Raw genomic sequence first — 22,574 nt, forward strand, 5'->3', positions numbered from 1 at the left:
AGGATAGAATGGATATTGGGTAGGCAACTAGCATTGGGTTTTACAAATACATTCTTGGTGGTTTGCACGTTTCCTACAAAAACTTTTACATTTTAATTTTTAGGTTTTCATATTGATCGTAACATTAATACAATTTGAATATTGAGCTAGATGACCACCTTATACTTATTGGAGCCAGAACTGCAGTGTGATTGCAGTTGCCCATGTTTAAATCTATATTTACGGTGGAACTGTTGCCAAATATCATTACTTTAATTGTCATGACCGAATGAGAAAAGTAAAAATAAAAGAAGGCGAACAATATGTAAGTGATGTGCTTGGACAAGATAAAGATCAGATGACATTATGGCATGCTATACTGTTAGAAAAAGTCGATAAAATAATCTGCAACATCATTAGACAAGACTGCCTTTGGTGAATCTCTTGAAAATGCACACTTCCAGGCAATGACAAAGGTATTTGGAACAGTTTCTTTATTGTTTCCGGTGTTTCAAATCTAGGTGGTCAGAAGAGCTATGCATTTAGAGCAGCGCCAGCCCTCTAATTTAGGCATTTCATTAACAACTGTGTATGTTACTGTTCCAAAAGCATAAAAACCCAGAAGCTGTAAAAAAAGAAAGAAAAGAAAAACCGGGCGTACGCATATTATTGTGTCTAGCAAAAAACAACTTTCTTCTGTAGCTTTTTAATATAGTCCCATGGTGGCTTCTTGGAAAAAAGGACTATCAACCATAGGTAAAGAGAAAAAAATCACCAACTTCAAAGTCACTTCAAAACCGGCTGAGAAATCTGATGAGCTTCCACCTTGCTGTCCAAGAAGGATGGCATCGTGTTGTTACTGAGATCTTGCCCGGTCTCAGAGCACGTTCCCTTCCATGGTAAACAGAACTGGTACAGGCATCAGTGCCAAGCATTTCATTCCTCTGACCAAGATAGCTTGTGGAATCAAACTAACCCTGTCAACGTGCCTGGATTACCAAACGATCATATAACAAAGGACAGTGTCAGAATCTCCAAAAGTACAAAGCATAGTGGCTCCAATTTTTAAAATCTAGGAAAGGAAAGGCTTCCTTTTATTTCCTCCCTTTGGAGAAAGCCATTCTTTGAAAGCTCTACAGCCTCCTGGAGCAGTTTCAGTGGGTTTTCAACACTCTACTCATCTGTTTAAAGCCCCTAAAATTGAAAAATGCCATTATATGAAGAACTAGCCACCATCAGTGGGACCATGCCAAGTACCAGCTTTCAAAATGAACATGAAATGGCAGATGTTTCCATCTAAGAGTCATCTGCCTAATGAGCCCCAAGCCACGTTCAAAATCCCCCCAAGCCAATCAGTCTTTTCTTTCTATTTGAATTCTATTTTAATCTTTTTCTTGGACAAATGTTCGTGAGTCGTGCCCTGCCACGCGCTTCGCTGGTGTACAGCCTCACCCTTCCTCATCCCACCCCACCCCCCAATTCTTCTGCCATGGAAGAAAGCACGTAAGCCATTTAGAAGCTGTAAACACTCAAGCTTCATGAAAATTTCATATGGATAGTATGAGGGAAAGATGTTAACCAACACACCACTACTTCATTCCTGGTGGAAATGAGCTTCTAGCTGAGAGTTTCAATTCTTCTGGGGTCCCAGAATACACAAGAAGATCCCATTTATCCCTGTGAGCAACTCTGTGTAAAATCCCATTGACTTTACTCCTTTTATTTTTTAGATTTTTCATACCCAAACTGGTTTGAATCTTCTCTGTCTCTCGTCCTCATCCATAATTTCCTACGTAATCTCTTCCAGAGGCTCCAAAGACTCCTTTATTTTCTCCCTGTTCCTTCCTCCCTCTCCCTTTTTTTTCCCAGCTGGACCTATCTGAGCGCTCTCCAATGCAAATCCACCATTTTGGAATCTTTTTTCACTTCACCCAGCCGATCAGCTCAATCTCCATAATGGAAGGCAGGGTGTAATACCAAACAGGTATCTCCAAAGTTTACCTGAGGATAGTGGAGGGGGGAGAGGCATTTATATTGAAACTTCATTAAATCTTTGTTCACATATGGCTCTGTAATACCATCTGGACCTCCGTTGATCCAAGGGCATCTTTTCCACATGAAGGCCACCTCTCTCCTTTATTCACCAGCCAGCATAATTAAAGTCATAATGTTTACTGTCAACTTGGCCATCAGTACCATCAGGCACTGAAATAGCAGGATTTGGTAATAAGGTGGTCATTCAGAATATGGCCTGAGTCTTGTTTTAGGCTATTATCTAAGTAAAAACTCAAAGTTTAAAAAGTTCTAGTGGATAACTCACAAATCCCCAAGATTGTGTGAGCAGCTTGACAAACTGTGAGTTAGAGGGTCTCTAAGGTCTTTGCCAGCTCAGATGTTCACTCTCTCTGAGTGAACTGAGGTAAGTCAACCCAGAAAGATGGTCTGACGCCTGAATGCCACCGTCGACCCTCTTAAACCTTAAATCACTTCTTTCTTCATGGACTCTGAAGTTGAATCCAGAGATTAAACAGCTTGCTTAGCAGAAATAACAGGAGATACATCTCACAACTGGCTCTAAGCAAGCTCTGTGGAGTTTCACAATGACACGTCTCTAAGGCAATGAGAGGGAGGAACGCTTCCACTTTATAAGACTTTGTTCATAGGGCACCATGGGAAGTGACTGACCAGTCGGGTTTCTCTACAGGATTTTCACTGCAGGCATTGGTGGAGAATCTACCACGGAAACGAGGACAGGCTTCCCATGCAAATAGTTTCCACCCACCTGTCCTGGAGTCTGAAATTCATACCATAAAAACGTTGATTATTCCACTTCCAGTTCTTCCTTGTAAACAAATACTCTGGGGAGGGGTGACACGTTCACAAAACCTTAGCTACGTCCTATTGCCAAGCCCTCATCAGTGCTCTGTTGCTTCACCACATCACTCCCACAATCCCGTGCGCTCTCCTCTCCCCTCATCATCATCCAGTAGACCCTCCAGGGCTCCGCTCAGATGCTCACCTCCTACTGGGACCTTCTGCCACTGCAGTTTACAGTGAACCTCCCTCTTCGCTCACTGTTTACACTTTTAATCATACATTGCTTGTACTTGTTAACTTTTTTTCTCTCTCTCCAGCTAAATCTCAAATATGCTGTAGGATCTTTGAATTCAGAGTTTAAGTTGTTATTCCTTTTTTTTTTTTTTTTTTTTTTGAATGTCCTAGAGCTAAAAGTTAATCACAGAGGGGAGAAAATCAGGAGGACCGAGTGGGCCCGGTAGCATTGCCACCACAGTGGACAGAACAACAGGAGGCAACAGGGGACCCTCCTTCACCATCCTGCCTACGGCTCCTCTGAGCTTCTGATTTTCTCTTTCCCTGCAGATTTGGCTGAGAGGAAATGCCAAGGCTGTCCCCAGCGTGACAACCTAATGCTTCACTGAAACGTTTGGCCCTTTTCTTTTTCCTGGCTTAATCAAGATTTGTCCTCAAGAACTACCCAGGAAAATGTGTCTCCTACCTTACTGTTTGCCTCACCTTCAAGGCAGATGAGCCATTTCCGGGACAGAAAGGCTACGAAGCCGCTTTTGTAAAGAACATCAGGCTAGCTTGGCAACCGCACATTTGCACAGACCTCTTTCCTCTGGTCAAGAAACAGACCCAGGAACACAAAGTACCGTACATTCAGAAAAGGTCCAAGTCCTTCATCCATCCAAAAAGTCTCGCAGCTTGACTCCCTGACCTGTATTGTGAAGGATCAGGGAAACTTTCTGCATTAATTATGCATGAGGAATCCTGGGGAAAGATTGAGCCAACAGCCAAATACACACATGCTGTTTCTCGGGCCCCTACAACCCCCTCCAGAGCAGTGAGTGGGGAAAGCACTTAAGACTGTCCTCAATTTCAGCACAGCCGCATAGAGCGGGGAATGTGAATAAGCAGAGGAAGATGAAAGAGCAAGAGATGAAGCCAGGGGAAGAGGCAGAGGCAAAGAGAGAGGGGGATAAAAGAGAAATGAGGGCAAAGGAGAGCAAGGGAGAGGAGGAGGAGGGAGGTAGCCTGGGACAGAGAGAGGCGCGGCAGTAATAAGGTGGTTCAGCCTATTTCATTTCCTCTCCTTGATATTTAACCATTTTTCCCCAGAGCTCTCGTCTTCCTGGCTGAAGTGGGTGGGACGACACTGGGAGTGAGCCTGGGGCTCTGGGTCCCGGTCCTCGCTGGACCTTCAGTGGGTCCTGCAAAGGCTTCTCTGAAGTCCAGACACTTGAAAGCATCCACTCCAGTCAGCTCAGCTATCCCAACGAAATCCATTTCCATCTAATTATCACTTCTAACAGTGATAGAAAAATTAACGATTTCTTGAAGGGACTATTGTATTTAAACGTTTCAAGCCTGTTGGTGTGATGTGTGTCAGCGAGAAAGAAACATTGACTTGGAGCTTTAGCTAATGCTGGCTTTTATAAATATCCTGTCAGATAAATAATGGCTCTCAATGGATCCAATATGAGGTACAGTTCTAAAGCGAGCAGGGTTCTGCCGAGAAGCTCAAAGGAAAGTGCTATCACAATACTGTGGACTGAATAATGGGATTTTCGTTTATCTTTCCTACCAGAGAAAGGAGCAGTTGGAGGGGGCTGGCTCAGCGGGCACCAAGGAGAAGGTAGGTTGATCATCAGATTCCTCAAAAGGTCCAAGTCTCGAAGGCCTCGAGCTGAGAGTCTCCAGAATACCAAAGAGCAAGCAATGTCCATGTGTGAGTGCATCTGACAACTGGGCAGCCAGGCGGGGCACTCATGGGTCGTTCCTGCTAGAAGGAACAGAAGCCCCTCTCCGCTGCGGAGATCTGTGGGCCAAGCAGGAAAAGCCCCAGGGCCTGGGGAGCTGCAATCAGGATTGAACACTGTAGTGACTGGGGCAGTGTAGACCGTTCAACTGTTAGGGAACCGCTGACCAAATCCGCCCACCTTGGCCAGGCAGGATGGTAACACCGGCCTGAGCTGTCTCGCAATAGGAGGTCTGGATAAAGAATGCGCTGCTGCCACTGCGGAAACTAACCAGGAGAATTGGGGAGGGGCCAAAAGGAGGAGGGAAGAGACGCTATGTGCTACCAACCTCCCAGAATCCCCCTCGCTGGAATCCATCCTGGCTGAGTGATGTGTGCACCACCAGGAAGGACCCTGAGTCAGAGCGATCGGCCAGAGACAAGCGGGGAAACTCACCCCCTCACCATAAAACCTGAGACTGCGAGCCACGTGACAGAGCGGTCCTCCTGGGGTCCCTCACCTTCCTGCTCTCCACCCGGGCGCCCCTTCCCAATAAGGTCTCTTGCTTTGTCAGCACGTGTGTCTCCTTGGACAATTCATTTCTGAGTGTTAGACTAGAGCCCTAACTCTCCTGTTAGACTGGAGTCCCCCTTCCTCAGCACAACCACCTACGCTATGTCTCATCGTCCCTCTTTCCTCTCCTCCCTCCTATCATTTACCCTTTCTTCCATTTCACTGCACATAAGAGAACAATTCTTGCTATGGACTGAATCATATGTTGAAACCTAAGCTCCAATGTGAAGGTATTAGGAGGTGGGGTTTTCAGGGAGGTAATTAGGTGGTGAGGGTGGAGCCCACGTGAACGGAATTAGCACCCTTATAAGAGAGACTCCGAAGAGCTCCCTCACTCCATCCTCCACGTGAGGACGTAGTGAGAAAAAGTCTGCTGTCTGTGAACCAGGAAGCAGGCTCTCAGCAAACATCGAATCTGCTCACACCTTGATCTTCAGCTTTCTAGCCTCCTACAAGAAATAAATTTATGTTGTTTACAAGTCACCCAGTCTATGGTGTTCTGTTTTAGCAACCTGAACAGACTAAGAAAACCTCGTCAGGAAACTCAAACTATGTCATTTTGCTTCCTGTTTAGAGTTCCCACAAGTATTAGGTGAGGGGGGCAGGTAGATGGAGGGGTTACAACTGTTGGCTGCAGAGGAGATGGTGCTATTGTCTGTGGACTTCAATTACCCATGGATAGTTGAGGACTGACCCTGTAACACTGGCATGCCCACGCTTCATCTTCAGAAGACATTTGAAGATGAGAAGTTAGAGGACTTTAAAATCCTAAACAACCTCATTCAAAGTGAAACAGTCACTTAGTCTGGACTTTGCTGAGCTACTCTGGGTTTTAATGTTGCCTTCTATTAAAAGCAGTTGAGAATCTCTGCTCTAACAGATAACGAGTGTTGAAAGATTAATTAAAATGTGGGGCAGAGAATGCTCTACCATATTTCACATGGCGACATGGCAGAAAGGGACCATGCAAATCAACAGTAATTCAAAAGACCTCATCTTAACTGAAATCATTTTTGTTCAAAAGTTAAAGCAGAACACAACTTTTCAGAATAAAAGTCCCACTTGCTAGAAGGCTACCACTGTACTAAATTTCCTCACATAAGTTAGATATCCCTGTGTTCCTGCTAAGGATTCTTCTAGGCTGCTGGTGACTAGAAGGGAAGAAAAACAATCTTCACAGCCATTTTCTGGGTGTGTATTTGGCTGAAGCAAGAGAAACACTTCTCCCACCTTCCCAGACATCGCGACCTTGAGTTTACAGAATGAGCGTGGCATCACTGTGTATCTATCTATATTTACAATGCCTTCTGCAAGGCAGCTCTTGCCAGTGGTGTGGGCTTTGCACAGCCAGCGAAGACACAAAGTTTCACACTGCTTCTCGTACCAGGCACGGTCACACTGCAGAACCAGGAGAGATGGCTCTTCTACCCCATACAACTGATGCCAAAGGGGCCTCAGTCCCAGACAAACTCCGATGGCTTTCAGAAGAGAAACATGACGGACACGTCACTTGCCTGGGTATTTCATGTTTGTAAAGGAATTGGCCTCAAATGACAGCAAACCAAATGGTCCCCTGCCTCCCAGGTGCTTGGCTCTTTGGACACATTTTTAAAAGTGAAAGAAGGAAAACAAAGAAACTGGTTTATATTTCTAGGGCATCTACCCACCTGTCTGAACTGAGCTCATATGGTCTGAAAGCTAGGAGTTGCCTTGAAACTCTCGCTGTTCACGTCTCTGGCCCTCTACTTTGGTGACCACTAACTGTCCCATCACACAGAGAGTGGGACATCCTCCCGTCTTCCATGAAGCCATCCTTTCCGATTCTCACTGCTCATCTTGCAGACACAAGGTCGTCATATGCCGGGAAAGAATGTCGGCCCCTGGCAGCTGCACGACTGGTGGGTGGAACCCTGACCCCACCTCCAGTAGCCTCTCCTGGCACTCAGCAACCCGCCCTCCCATGCCAACTGGGACTGATGCCCACCCCATCCTCCTGCTTTCCTCTTGAGGACTCTGAAGCGTGTGCAGCATCAAGCAAACGTGTGGTGTTTCCCATCCCCTGGTCCACTCAGACCGGCCATCCTTACAAAGATGAGACCCTGGCGTCCAACTACCACTTCCTCCTGGATGTTTGAGGCTCCACTGCCACACGCTTCCCTTTCTCTTCATTCTCTGGCCTTGGGTACTTTTCTAAGTTGAGACACAGTTTCTGGAAAGTCATGTCGCGTGACTGGCAAGGGGAAAAATGTTTCCTCCAAAAGTTATGGAAAGACAGGTCCGAGCGACGGCAGTCCTGTTCGCTCATTAAACCACTCTCTATAGTACTGTGAGCTGCACTAAAGATACAGCAATGGACAGCAGGCAAGGTCCCCGCTCTCGTGCAACTTACATCCTAATTGGAGGGGAGGATAGGACAGAAACACAGAGTCGAAAAGGAAATAAAAATAAACCGGATGACTACACGCTGTGATAAGCCCTAAAGGCAGACACAAGCCCCAAATCTGTCACCACTTTGGGGAAGAGGCAACAGCGGCACACATAACAGATTCCATGGTCACCCTGCAGTGACCCTTCCACTCCTCAAAACGTGACTTTATGGGGGTTCCTTTCTGATGGGCAGAGGAATGTCCTGCTGTGACCCCATCAACCACTGGGGGGCGGCAGTGGGTTGGGGAGCTGGTAAATGAAGTGACCTCTCTCTCTGTATGCAAAATGCCCAAAAGTAGGGTTTAGCATAGTCTCTTCATTATATTTGTGTTCATCCACAAGCATATGGGCCAAGAAAGTAATAAGGAGTAAAAAAAATGCATTCTTTCTCTTGCTTTCACGATTCCATCCCCATTCCTAGAGACCTTCCCCAATTTTTCTACCAGACTTTAGGGATATCAAAATAAAATGTTGAAGGGTTATTTCCCTTTTGCTTCGTTTTCTATGTCTTCATAGCTCCCAAAGCATTTTATCTTTTCCTTCAAAACGTTTGCAGGCCTTGCTATCACCCACAAACGATCTAATTTTGACCCTCTTATTTCCCTTTGAAGTGATTTTCTATACTCTTTACCACAGTTCCTCTGGTTATGGTATTATCTTCTAACTTGAAATAATCACTGACACTCTCCCTCTACCCTCAGCCCTAAAACCACAAAGGACCTCCCAGCTATCCTGACCTCTAATTTGAAAAATACTTTTCTCTGTTGTCCCCAGCATAGATTACATCTGCTTCTTTGCTCTTCTCCAAGATCCTGCGGTCAACCGGCAGCAGAGCTGGAAACGGCAGCCACTCTTCCAGGTCCTCAGCCCCATATCCTGCTCGCCCTTCTCCAGCTGACCGTAGGCGTCTTACCCAAAGTGAGCAATAGCTATTCTGGAAAGCTTTTCCACACCAGCAGGCAGGCTTTTGAGACTCCAAAAGGAGAGCCTAGGAAAAGGCGATAATCCTCACTCAAAGTTTTCAGCAGGAAATGGAATCTCTCCAAGAGCAGACAGCTACACTGGCTCTAAACAAAGACAACAAGAAGAAACGCCCCAGGTCTCTAGCTGCTCCCCGCTGTAAGGCGGTCTCTCCTTTCATGGCAGCTGTGGATGGCATTTCAGAACTTCCCATCCCTATGAGCTCAGAACAAATCTTTAGTCTCAAATAAAACATGAGAACTTCTAAGTATTCCAAAGCCTTAAAAATACAGTTCCGGGGGGCTTCCCTGGTGGTCCAGTGAGTAAGACTCTACGCTCCCAATGCAGGGGGCCCGGGTTTGATCCCTGGTGGGGGAACTAGATCCCGCATGCATGCCGCAACCAAGAGTTTGCATGCCACAACTAAGAAGTCCACATGCCACAACTAAGAAGTCCACATACCGCAACGAAGATCCTGTGTGCCACAACTAAGACCCGGCGCAGCCAAAATAAATAAATAAATTTTAAAAATCTAAAAAAAAAAAAAAAAAAGAACAATTCAGGACCTTCCTAACAAGGCCCCAAGCCATCTTTCCAACATTATCATCCTTAGCTCCCGTGCACGCGCACCAAACTCCTGCCAAAACACCTGAAGCATCCTTCACTGAACAAACCAGCACTTTCCAACCGCTGAGCGTCTGCTCAACAGACTCCTGTCTTGGAAGGTTCCTCATTCTCATCTGAGGCTCCTTCAACTGCCGCCTCCCCTGCGAATCCTTCCCCACCCCTCGGCCAAATCAGTCTCCCCCATTCTGTGCTCCCCCAAGATGCGGCTTATAGGTCTACAGTAAAACTGGCCAAATTCTGTCTTGTAAAATAGCTGTTGACTCTAAACTCACTGAGGGTAAGTCCTGGGTCTTAATGATCCTGGTTTTCCCTCTAGCATTCGGCACATGTAGTCAGCAATATCTAAATATTTGTTGAACGCAAGCGATCGTAAACAGTGACTCTTTAGCGACAGTTTGTGGAGGAAATAAATCTCCTCTTGTGAATGTGTGATCGTCTCTTCTCCCTTAGGAGCTGCTGGGGCACTAAGCAGAGTGCCTGGTGCATAGTAATAATTCCATACATGTTTGTCACTGTTGAAGGGAGGAAGAGGACGGTGATAGAATAAAGAGAAAGGGAAAAAGAGAGAAACGGCCACTGTGATGGTTTCAAGATGACCATAAATTCTGTGACGCTCCTCCCATGAAGAGGTGTGGTCTGTTTCCCCGCCCTCTGAATGTGGGCAGGCTCTGCTTTGACCAATGAAATGAAGTGAAACTGACACCGTGCAAGTTTCCAAGCCAAGCTCTTAGGAGACTCTCGCAGCTTTCACTGCCTGTCTGGAACACTCATTCTTGGAACCCGGTTGCCATGCAGTGGGACCTCCCGCCCAAGGAGGGAGGCCTCAGTGAAAATGAATCAAGGCTCCAATCCAATGGCCCCAGCTGACAGCGCACCAACTTGCCGGGCATCTGAGTAAACCATCTTGGAAGTGAATGTTCCAGCCCCTGTTGAGCTGCCCCAGCCTGAGGCCCCTGGAGCACAGCGGTCCCCACCCAAGTTGCAATTCAGGAGCAAATTAAATGAGCGTTGTGATTTCAAGAGGTTGAAGCATTCGGATGGCTTGTTAAAGAACAGCCAATGATTGAGACAACTACTTCGCCAACTTTCTTTTCATCTTTTAAGGTTGTAGTCTCATATGTTGAAAATCTAAAAGTTTCCTAGATTTTTTCAATGTTCATAACATATTCATAATATATCAACCTGGCCAGTTAATGAATGAGCTACTCTTTTTGAGTGAATTATAAGCGGGGTGTGGTATTTAAACTGCCCTCCACCAAAAACTCTCTCTGGTTGGAGAATGAGCCTGAGCAAGATGTGGGCCTCCCACCCCTGCTTCAGCTAAAGCTGCACCTCCTGCCTCTGTTGTCATATGGTGAGTTCCCCTTAAGAATCCATTTGAACAAAGGATTCCACTGCAAAACGTCTGAAAAGTGCTGTTCTAGAGCATTAGGCCCGGCAAATCTGAGGCTCTGTTCTCTGCTAGTAGCTCCGATTACTTTCACGAACCAGTGGAGCAACTGCTTAAATTGTTTCCCATTTACAGGCAAAACTCAACTGAAACCCTAGTTACAGTTTCTACAATCTTTCCTATGCTGGGCATTTTTGCTTCTGCCTGGGATACCTGGTACATGAAAGGCAACTCCTGTTGCTTTCAGAATCTCCCTCTATAACTGGCAAAGCAGTGACACCTGCTTGGAAAAATTCCTCACGGGAGTCATGGATGACATTTCTGGGAAAGACCCCAGAATGGCACATTGGAAATTAATAAGTGTACCAAGCAAATGGCTCCTGTGGAAGATGTACCCTCTTGTTCATCCAGCAGAATGGTACCGTTAGTGTAAGACCTTGTTGTCTCCTTGGGCCATCACTAACTCTACACTGAAGCCATTTGACATTATTTCTTCTAGGCTTGCTTTAGACATGAGGACCCTATATATCCCTAGTCAGGGGTGATTTAAGGACATACAGGTCAGAAATGTAAGTGTTTGGGATGGAAAATGACCTTGGTAGTCCCATCTGACTTTAGGGTCAGATTCTAGTAACAGGACCCGACCCTCCTCCCATAACTAGGTACCCATATTCCTCCCCAGTTTCCAACCACTGAGTCCCAGCCTTGGTCCCTACCTCGTCCTGAGTTCCCCCCAAACCAGAGTCCTATCGTTTTTTCGTCATTCAGTCTGGGCTCTGACAGACTCCCTGACAATGTGGATGCCATCCTGAGTCTGAGCATCTTGTTTCTTCTAGACTTCTTGCCTCTGGGCTGCACCTCCCTGCAAGGACACCCGTGGTCACCTCTTGCTGGCCGGCCTTGAGGCTGGAACTTCTCCAGCCTGGCACACAGGGTGGCTTGCTCCGCCTCTTGGGGCCCACCACAACCATGTGAACTGTTCCTGGGATGCTGTAGGGCTACAAGGGCTGCCGTAATGAAGGACCACAGACCAGGTGGCTTAAACAACAGAAATGTATCATCTCCCAGCTCTGGAGGTTAGTAATCAAGATGTCAAGATCAAGGTGCCGACAGGGTTTGTTCCTTCTGAGGGCTGTGAGGGAAGGATCTGTCCCAGGCCTCTCACCTTGGCTTGTAGATGGCTGTCTTCTCCCTGTGTCTTCATATCATATTGCCTGTATGTGGTATCTCTGTGCCCAAATTTCCTTTTCTTATAAGGGTACCAGCCATACTGGATTAGAGCCCACATTAAATGACCACATTTTAATTTAATTACCTCTGTAAAGACCTCATCTCAGGCTTCCCTGGTGGTGCAGTTGTTAAGAATCTGCCTGCCAGTGCAGGGAACACGGGTTTGAGCCCTGGTCCAGGAAGATCCCACATGCCATGGGGCAACTAAGCGTGTGAGCCACAACTACTGAGCCTGTGCTCTAGAGCCCGTGAGCCACAACTACTGAGCCCATGTGCCACAACTACTGAGGCTGCCCTCTAGAGCCTGTGAGCCACAACTACTGAAGCCCGCACGCCTAGAGCCCGTGCTCCGCAACAAGAGAAGCCACCGCAATGAGAAGCCCATGCACCACAACGAAGAGTAGCCCCCGCTCGCCGCAACTAGAGAAAGCCCACACGCAGCAACGAAGACCCAATGCAGCCAAAAATAATAAATAGAAAAAAAAAAGACCTCATCTCAAATACAGTCACATTCTAAGATACTGGAGATTAGGACCTCAGCATATGAATGAGGGGCTGCACACAGCATCCTGTAATAGATGCCACCCCTCTGGTTCGCTTCATCCCACTGTCTACTTAGGCCTGAGCTTGAGAGAGTCTAAAAGCACTGATTTTCAACTCAACCTCACTCCTATGATGGGGAAATCCCAGCTTAAATTTAAATGGTGTCCACAGCTAGGCCTCAGATATGAGTGTGTCTGATCGTATGATGAGGCAGGATTGCCAAGAGCCTATTTTCACCTGACAGACTGGGTAATTTCCTGGAGTAATTTTCTGACCCAAAAGAGGACTGGCAGATAAGTGGCCAGTGGGAAACAGCATGTTTGCTGTCACCTGGATATTTCTTTCAACTCCCATAAATTCATATGGTGGGAGGGGGGCGGTGAGAATAGACTTCAAATTAAAACTGAAGGAGCTATTTTTTTTTAATATTTTTATTTTATATTTTGTATTTAATTAATATTAATATTTATATATTTATATTTAAAATATTTTTTAGTTTTTGAAGCATAAGCAGTGCTGCCTTGCTACCTGGCTAATAGAGAATAACATTATTCTTATTTCCGTGCTTAAAATAGCGCAGCTGGGTACACTGATGCCTCAGAGAACACAGTAACACTTTGATGACGAAGCATTCCAGTATATCAGCCAGATGTGAGGCCAGCAGCAGCACCTGCTGGCTGCAGTAATACCCAGCAAAACGGGAGCAGGTAGTGCGGTATCTACCAGACACCTCGCCGCCCTGGCTCGTGAGCACACATAAGTCACATCATAGAAACTTCCAGAAATTTTGGGGGGAGGTGGGGTGATTTGGCAAGGAGCTAGTGTACACGTCATAGCAGGTAAGAGCAAGAGTTAACAAAACGCAAATTGTCTCCAAAAAATGACTTTTGTGTGCCTGGCTAGATAACTAGGGCTCCCAAAGTCACAGCTAAAGAAAGGATTTCTAGAAAACTGAGATTTAAAAAAGAGGAGCTCCTGACTGATGGCAATGCAATTTCAATTTGGCTGTAGCTAAGTCAGAAAGGTTATGATTTAATGTTGGCATCTGGTCAGTCCATTTCTTCCAATAACACCTTGTTACAGAGATGCATACTTCCCATCTCTTTGAACACTGTAGGCTGTCATCTTCATTTGGGCCATGGAATTGGGTGTTAGGGAAGTCTGGCAAAGAGATACGTTTGCCATCCAACCCTGCTGTTAAGATTTCATTGAAGAAAAGTGATTGAAGTTGAAAACCTCTTTGGTTGGCTTCATTTGGAAAAACAAAACTCCCAGAAGAGGGGGCACATGAGCCTCAAGAGACCTCCAACAAATCCAGTGCCCCCCCCCCAGTCCAACTGCATAAAATCCAATAGTATCATTGTGCCCCACTGTCTCATATTTGTAGTTGGTAGTAAAAACTGGTGCTACTTGCAGTGAATCCACCATCCAAGGTGGAAGGTTTATGACAACCTTATTTTCCTCTTCACAAAGTACATGAGAAAACCAAGTTGAGAAGGGAAACAAAGGGCAGAAATCCTGAGGCTAAATTACAGGTTTATAGACCCATGAAATATTATTAGCCTAGTCAAATTCCTACTAAGCTTCTGCATTCCGTCTATTTAGATTTCTCTGCGGCATCAATGGGGCACGATGTTCTATGTCTGGCTGCCTCGTGAAGAGTTATTTAATCATCGACACATTCCAGCCAGCTGTGGCAACAATTCCCACAGAGGTTTTACATTAGTTTAAGTTTTCAAAGCTCTGCAAAATTCTTTAGTCTTACAGAAGTACACTACCACACAGAGATGGAAAGTTTTATCAAGGTTGTTTTTTAACAGAGCTATGACTAACTGGTGATGACTAACGTGGACCCCCAAGTTCAATTACCTGAGAGCTTCAGTTTTGTAAAACACCTGACCTAGAACCTGAACACGATAGGCATGCAACCAGCATCACCTCCCTTCCCGTTCAAGGTGACCAAAGCATGGGCTTCTATTCAATCATGGCATAAATTTTTAAATAAAGCCCTTAATTCTGTCTGAGACTTTACGTTTTCTGATCAAATTTCACATCATTTTTTTTTAACATATACAGTATGTCCTTGTTGGTTATCTATTTTAAATATAGCAGTGTGTACATGTCAATCCCAAACTCCCAACCTATCCCTCCCCCTCCCCCGCTTGGTAACCATAAATTCATCCTCTAAGTCTGTGAGTCTGTTTTGTAAATAAGTTCTAAGGAGGTCCTTCTGCCCTGCTACTGTATGAATAAAGCACCCAACTGAATTCACCCTTGGCTACAGAGCCAGGCTTGTCAGTCGGTTCTGCAGAGATCAGAGAGTAGGGCTGCAGCTCTGGAGAGCAGGACACAGAATTGCCGGAGTCTAATTTGAAGCCTGCATAGCCTTGAGGCAGCAGCGGAAGCGGAAGATTAGGGCAGACTACGGTCCAGGGAGGGGGACTTCCATTTGCCTCCCCATGCCTTCCGATCTTGAGTAAAAGAGGCAGAGCCACAGAAAGTGGCAGGCATACCCTTGTCCTCTGCCTGGGAGGGGCCACAGCCTCCCTTGACCTTCAGCTTCTGGCGGAATTCAGCCAACAGGAAGGCCTGCTAGAAGATGGAGGGAGAGAGGAAAGTCATGGCAAGGTATCCATTCCCTTGGGTTCTTCCAGCTGACTGCAAACCTCCACTGCAGGTTACAGAGCCTGTCAAGGCGGCCCAGCCTGCAGAACTTTCCCCTCCAGACTGCAGGAGCACCGTCTCCCCTCACCTTTGGGGTTTATAGGGATGAGAACTGTCCCTGGGCACTTTACCGTTACGTGCAGACTCCCTGTATCCTACCCACATCTTTGTAGCTTATCTCTTTATCAAACCATCCTCAAGTTATCCTTTACAAATGGTAGAAAATAAGTGTTCCATTGATTAGAAAACTCTTATTGTACATGTCAGTACAGTGAAGACTTGTCAACCACATTTAGATGTATGACATGAAATGAGTCACTGCAGACATCTTTGGACACGATGTCCAACTCCCCCATTCATTCTTTCAACCCGTATTTATTGGCAGACGTCTCTGTGATGAATCAGGCACGGCTTTAGGCATACTGGTGAGCACAGCACACTAGCGGGGCAACCCCAGCTCTCGCACGCTGGAGAGAAGTCACTTGGCTTGCCAGGTATCTGATCTCCACGCCCTCTTCTCCATGCCCTGCTGGAGTTCAGGCCTTCATGACTAGAAGCATCTACCTCTGTGTCCCCGCCTGGCATCTCCCCAGTCCATGCTCTGCACTGCCACAGCACAGCCTTGAAAGCCCAGAGCTCACGGTGGCACAGCTGATATAGGGAGAATTATCAATTCCTGAGCATGCTAGGAGGTCCTTGGCCATCCTTCCATCCCGTGCTTCCATCACACCAACACTTGTTGTTCCTCCAAGCTGCCGGGCTTTTGCACGCCTCTGTGATTTTCATACACTCTTCTAGCTGCTGTCTCTCCATTATTTTCCTGGAAAATTCCTAACTCAAGTCAGTCTACAAAACCTTCCAGGGACCAGTGGGTGGAACGTAAACACTCCTTCCTGTGTGGTCCTACAGCAGCCCATGCACACCTCTGTCCCGTCACTCATAGTTTGCTGCAAAGTTGGTTCATTCTTTGCCTTTCCTACTATGCTCAGGTTGTGAGCAGGGACCTTGTCATCTTAATTATGAAGCAAAATGCAACTGTAAAAGCTGCCTATAGCTGTCTCTGCATTCTAGGTGGTGCAACTGATTTATCTTTGGGGAAAACTTGGTTTTTTTAAATTGGGGAAAACACTGTAGTGTGCTTTTTAATTTGCAAAGAAAATGCCCAGCGTCAGATATGAAAAGACAGACGAAGATAGTAAGAAACCAAACAGTGTTAAAAATCAAGCCCTTGGGGGGCCTGGGGGGCCCCTGGAGACTTTATCTGGCCGCTAAGATAGTTTTCCCTGCTCTTTCCTCATGAGAAGCCTGAGGCTAAGGAAAGGGAAAGCCTGGATGGGTGGGAACTGACCCGCTAGGAGCATCGGTTACTGTTGGAGCAGTGACAGCCAACATCTCACTAAGGTGTTCCTTTTCTATGTTATAATTCTCTCACGATGACTTCTAAGATACCACTGTGACCTATTCACCCCTACCCTCCGATAGCAGTCTTGGGCAGTGAAGGAAGAAAATGTGTTTATGCTTTGGAACAAATACCACAGACCGCTGGAGCCGCAGGGGTAGAAGGGAAAGGAGAGGAGGTGATGAGGGGACCCCAAGACAGAGCAGAGCCCAGAGAAAGAGGTGACCCAGGCGCCACCAGCAGGCGTAGGTGTATCCTCACACAGTTCTTAGGAAGGGTGACTGGATTCCTGCAGTTCACAGAATAAAGGCTCGGGTCACTTCGGCTCACAAAGTGAAGAGTGACCCTGGAAGGCTGAAAATCTTTTATACAGTTGAGTTACATTCATACTTTGAGCATTTCACATGATTCTGGGCACCTGGAACATGCTTAAAAAAATATCTGACAACAGGATGGACAGATGGATGGATGGATGGGGGCATGGATGGCAAAGGAATGGAAGCTTTGCTTCAGTAGAGTCTCAAGCATTTGCTCTTCCGGACAGCCCCACCATGTTTCTCTTTCTTCTCGTTACTTTGTTCTTAAAGGCCCCAAGGAGCTGGAGAAGAGGCTGAAAACACAGAGCACAGGACCCCGCAGTGACAAGTCCAGGGTAATAACCTTGGTAAAAATGGGGGAAATGATCAGCTAATTAGTACGAGACATCTAAGAGGTCGTCTGGATCCCAACAGGCTCTCGCTCTCACCCGAGCCACCAACCAGCCTCACCCCCGCAGCTGGAGCAGACAAAGCGGGTCATCCTTTCGGAGGCAGCACCCAGTTTGTTCCTGGTTCTCACTTTCCTGGACCACTAGAATGATGCTGAGAGGCTGAAGTTCTTATCTCTGCAAGCCATGGGGACAGAGAAACAGAAAGCAGCCCTGAGGAGAGGGAAATGCTGTATGTCTTGGTAGGCTCTGGAGAAGGAGAGCTGGGCTGGAGAGCTTCCAGGCCAGAGGTTTCAAGAGCCTGGGGTCAGTAATTCAGTGCTGGGGAGCAACTCTTTGGAAGTCGTTGCATTTTGTCCTGGGAAGCCCAAAAGTTTTGCCCTCTCCGCAGTGGCTGAGAAGGCCAAGGTGCAGGAAATGACAGCCCACACAGGAGGCCCAGGTGCCCTGCGTGCTCAGAAAGATGGCTGAGACCCGGCCAAGTTGTCCGGGCCAGGGCTCGGCCAGGGGGTCGCTCATGTCCACACACCCGAGCTGCCTGGGAATCGAACTCAGGCCTGGAAAAGGAGGCCGGCGTCCGAGCTGTCCCACCAAGGGCAATTCTCCACTCGGCTGTTTACTGTTGTAAGTACTTCTGCCAAAGAATGTGAGAAGCAGAAAAGGTCAGAGTTGCAATCTGTCCATTACTGCTCATGGCTCAAAGTCTTGACAAGAAATAGGAAAGTGACAGAATTAGCGATGAAACAGGAGACAGAACACAGGGGAAATGACAGGCGAGTAAGGTTTGACAGTATGTTTAGATATTATACTCATTGCCTCTCAACACAGACAGGTGCAGAGTGACAGATACTGGGACACAGGAAAGACCCTTAGGGTAAACGCATCCCAATACTTTGATCTCTCAGGACAATAACATTGAAACACAGGTGAATGTTATCAGCAAAAGGTTAGTTGTCGGTCAAAAGAATTCATATTTGGAATTTGTTCCTATTGTTCCTGTGAGTACTCTCTTTTTCCGAGAACACAAAGAACTTCACTTTCTAATGTATTTAGAACTGTTTTTTAGTAGATTTCCAAGTTACAAACCTGAAAGTATAAATCTTATGTTTGGATTTTCCTAGCTACAAAAAAAAAAAAATCCAAGATGAGAGACTGGCACCTGTTTGAGAATATAAGTGAAGTCTTGAGTAGAAAATAAAGCTCATGTATCCATGACAAATATAAATTCATCCCAAAATCCAAAGTGGTTAATGTGTACTGAAGTATTATAGAGATAGGAGGGAAGAAAGGGAGGGAGGAGGGAGGGGAGGAGGGAGGGGAGGAGGGAGGGGAGGAGGGAGGGGAGGAGGGAGGGAAGGAGGGAGGGGAGGAGGGAGGGGAGGAAAGCATCGGTTTTAGAAATCTCTAGACCCGAGATTGATTCCTGAACTCCCCATCTCCTTTGCAGCCACCATCAGCATGTCACTGACCCTCTCCAAGCCCCACATCCTTCCCCGTGATAATGGTGATCATGACATCTAAGAAGGTAAGGTTGACACCTAGTGTGTAGCAGGCACTCAGGAAATATGAGTCCCCTCCTTTCTTCCTGCAGAGTGGCTTTGGTAAGCAGCGCTGGATTCTTTTCATAAGGTCCTGAACTTCAGTTTGTGGAGACTGAGCAGTCATGAGCCAGCAAACAGAAGTGAACTAATGAGTAAAAATGAGGCAAGCAATCCTCAGAAATGGAAAATTGTTCTCGGTCACTACAAAAATGGAATGAGTATTTCGTGCTGTTCTCTCCCAGCAGACAGAGCAAAATGCCCACGGATGCATGGAGAGCTTACTAAGGAGGCCCTTGCAGCCCCCCTGAATTGTGACAGGAGGTACCCCCTTCCCAGCATCCACCTCTGCTTGGAAGCAGCTGACCAACGAGCCATCTCCCTTTCAAGTGTAGAAACGGAAGCAGAGACATCCTAATAACCAACACGTTCATGATATAAGTAAGGGTGTAGACTCAAAACACTTATTTGGTCATCCAACTTTAGTTTAGGACACGGGTTCCCAATATTGAAAAATATGAGATGTCTCTTGCCATGACAACTCCCCACATGATAGGAGCTGAACTTTTACGAGCTATCCATTAAGAAAATCTATAATCTTGAAAAACAATTGTGAATCTCCATTTTATTTAACCCCAGGGTATACACATAAGTTGAAAAATAATCTTGACATTTGTATGTGAAATATTATTTATCCCACCAACAGAAGACACTTAGTGCGAATACAGCTTTCTGGACCCATCGCAGTAGTGTTGTAGACAAACTCCTTCTAACTGGAGATGTAGAGCCCACAGATGAAGGACCACCCGCTGGGGCACTGAGCCTCTGGCTTCTTTTATATGAATCTCCATCAAAAAAAAGCTGAGGATGAGTAAGAATTTGGGCAGTTTTGAAGCAAAGGTTTAAAAATAGGAAAATGAGGGCTTCCCTGGTGGCTCAGTGGTTGAGAGTCTGCCTGCCAATGCAGGGGACACGGGTTCAGGCCCTGGTCTGGGAAGATCCCACATGCCGCGGAGCAACTAGGCCCGTGAGCCACAATTACTGAGCCTGCGCGTCTGGAGACTGTGCTCCGCAACAAGAGATGCCGCGATAGTGAGAGGCCCGCACACCGCGATGAAGAGTGGCCCCCACTTGCCACAACTAGAGAAAGCCCTCGCACAGAAACGAAGACCCAACACAGCCAAAAATAAATAAATAAATAATTTTTTTTAAAAAATAGGAAAATGAGGATGGACCTAGAGATGATCATACTAAGTGAAGTAAGTCAGACAGAGAAAGACAAATATCATATGATATCACTTATATGTGAAATATAAAAAAATGATACAAATGAACTTATTTACAAAACAGACTCACAGACTTCAAAAACAAATTTACGGTTACCAAAGGGGAAGGAGGGGAGGGATAAATTAGGAGTTTGGGATTAACATATACGCACTACTGTATATAAAATAGATAATCAACAAGGACCTATTGTATAGCACAGGGAACTCTACTCAATATACTGTAATAACCTATATGGGAAAAGAATCTGAAAAAGAATGGAAATATGTATATGTCTAACTGAATCACTTTGCTGTACACCTGAAACTAACACAACATTGTAAATCAAATATACTCCAATATAAAATTAAAAATTTTTTTAAATAGGAAAATGAGAACTTTCAAATACTGAGAGTATTTTTATACCTGATATCATTAATGAACCAAAGAGGTTTTTTGTAAGACCGATGTTTAGGATTATTCTCTTTTTTTAAAGAAGAGATCAAACATTGTAGTATCTGTTTTCTGAAGTACTAGAAGAAAACAACAATGAAGAAAAGATCACTGTTTTCACAAGGACTTGTTGTCACAATAACATAGCTGATCTCAGAGTGTCTTGGGAAGAATGCTGATTAATTCTTATTAATTATAACTGCTAAAAATGAAGTTCTGTATTGTTGGATGAAATTTAAATTTGCCCTAAGAGGCAACGACTCATAAACTAGCCCAGTGGAAAGTCCTTCAAATCCAGCTGTTAAAACAGAAGGAAAGCCCCAGACACTTATACAATTATTCAGCATGACTGGCTAAGAGTCTCAAGGGAAAACCAAACATCTGACTAAAGACTTCCTTTCACCACCTGAATCTCTTGAAAAGGACACACACACACACACACAAATCCCCAACAGTATCCACTTCCAGTCATCACAGGATCGAACCCTCTCCTCCAAAAAAAAAAGAGAGACAAAAATGCTACTTTCATGGGACCATTCCCAGGGACCACACCCATGGTTTCAATGCATATGGTGTGTCACACCACATCTCTGGTTAAAGTAAAAGGTGCACATCCATCCCGTCCTGCTGGAATAAACTTGAGCATCTGCCTTCCACGTTTGGTTATGGTCTCTTGTCAACAAATACGGCAGCAGAGAAAGAAGGCCAAGCAAAATAATTCATCAGGGACCTGTTTGCATTTGTACTGTCAATTCTAATAGGTTTTTTTATGGAGTTAAATTCTTCTGCCCTCATTAGAATCATGATTGCCTGTCAGTGAGTCTGACGTGTTTGAATTCCCACGAGGGTGTCAGACTCTCTAACTTGTTTCTTGCCCAGGAGGGATCAAGGACAAGGCACCGTTGAAAATTTTATGCGTCAATCCTTGAAATCACGGGATAAATCCCTCCCCGCCAATAAATAATTGTGCTTCACAACAAGGCTACTCAAAGAACTCTTGGGGTCCTTCCAATCTCAGGCACGCACAACACGGAGGGTGCTGTCATAACCAGGCTGACCTCGCCTTATAGGTAGAGCCCCTGCTGGTTTCTCGCGTCTTCTTGGAACAATCAGCAACAATAGTAACTACAAACTAGAGTATCAATCAGTCATGGTGTCTTTGTTTATGGAGAAAATGCAGAAGGATTGCATTTTAACAGGAGGCTAAGAGAAGTGGGCTAGCTGAAGGGAAACCCACCTTCCCATCACGGTGCAAATTCTTCACCAAGAGATTTGAAATCAACTCTATTGGAAAAAATTCTCCTATGAAAAGCAAATGGAAGCAACCTAAAAGTCCATCAACAGATGAATGGATAAAGAAGATGAGGTACATATATACAATGAAATATTACTCAGCCATAAAAAAGAATGAAATAATGCCATTTGCAGCAACATGGATGGACCTAGAGATTATCATTCTAAGTGAAGTAAGTCAGAAAGAGAAAGACAAATACCATATGATATCACTTATATGTGGAATCTAGAATATGACACAAATGAACTTATTTACAAAACAGAAACAGACTCACAGACATAGAGAACAGACTTGTGGTTGCCAAGGGGGATTTTGGGGGGTGGGGGAGATAAACGAGGAGGTTGGAATTAACATATACACACTACTATGTATAAAATAGATAAACAATGAGGACCTACTGTATAGCACAGGGAACTGTACTCAATATCTTGTAATAACCTATAATGGATAAGAATCTGAAAAAGAATATATATATATACATATAACTGAATCCCTTTGCTATACACCCGAAACTAACACAACATTGTAAATTAACTATACTTCAATTTAAAAAAAAGGCAAATGTAGCCTAGAAAAAACAGATTACAAGGATATAAGGATGGGATTTGTTTGCTTGCTTGTTTATTTGTACTCGTGACCTAGGCAGGGAAGCAGTTTTGCCTGAGGACTGGCTACTGTCCGGCTGTCTGTTGAAATGACTTGATATTCAGCCTCATCTCTTTAAGGATATAAAGCAAGAAAGCAATGCAGATGATGTCTCTTTTCCTT

Source organism: Balaenoptera acutorostrata, chromosome 5 (genome assembly GCF_949987535.1).
Source record: "Balaenoptera acutorostrata chromosome 5, mBalAcu1.1, whole genome shotgun sequence".
Classification (NCBI taxonomy): Eukaryota; Metazoa; Chordata; class Mammalia; order Artiodactyla; family Balaenopteridae; genus Balaenoptera; species Balaenoptera acutorostrata.